A 791-nucleotide genomic window follows, 5' to 3' on the forward strand; every position below is an offset into this window, starting at 1 on the left:
CGTGATTCAAATCACCGATGATCAAGTGCCGAACGGACGGCACCTCCGCGTTCAACACACGTACAGCCCGGTGACGTCCCCCACGCCTTGATCCAGCAAGGAGAGAGGGAGAGGTTGAGGAAGACTCCATCCAACAGCAGCACAACGGCGTGGTGGTGGTGGAGGAGCGTGGCAATCCAGCAGGGCTTCGCTAAGCACCATGGGAGAGGAGGAGGAGGGAGAGGGGCAGGGCTGCACCAACGAGAGATCAAATCGCGTGTTATGGGCAGCCCCTAGGCCTCATATATATAGGGGAAGGGGAGGGCTGCGCCCCCTTTAGGGTTACCCACCCCCTAGGGGCGGCGGCCAGCCCTAGATGGGTTTTGGGGTGCGGCCAAGGAGGGGGGAGGAGTCCATCCTCCCCAAGGCACCTTGGAGGTGCCTTCCCCTTCGAGGACTCTTCCCTCTAGGGTTCCCTAGGCGCATGGGCCTCTTGGGGCTGGTGCCCTTGGCCCATGTAGGCCAAGGCGCACCCCCTACAGCCCATGTGGCCCCCCGGGGCAGGTGGCCCCACCCGGTGGGCCCCCGGGACCCTTCCGGTGGTCCCGGTACAATACCGATGACCCCGAAACTTGTCCCGATGGCCGAAACAGGACTTCCTATATATAAATCTTTACCTCCGGACCATTCCGGAACTCCTCGTGACGTCCGGGATCTCATCCGGGACTCCGAACAACATTTGGTAACCACATACAAGCTTCCTTTATAACCCTAGCGTCATCGAACCTTAAGTGTGTAGACCCTACGGGTTC

This window comes from Triticum dicoccoides, chromosome 3B, assembly GCF_002162155.2.
Source record: "Triticum dicoccoides isolate Atlit2015 ecotype Zavitan chromosome 3B, WEW_v2.0, whole genome shotgun sequence".
NCBI classification, from domain to species: Eukaryota; Viridiplantae; Streptophyta; class Magnoliopsida; order Poales; family Poaceae; genus Triticum; species Triticum dicoccoides.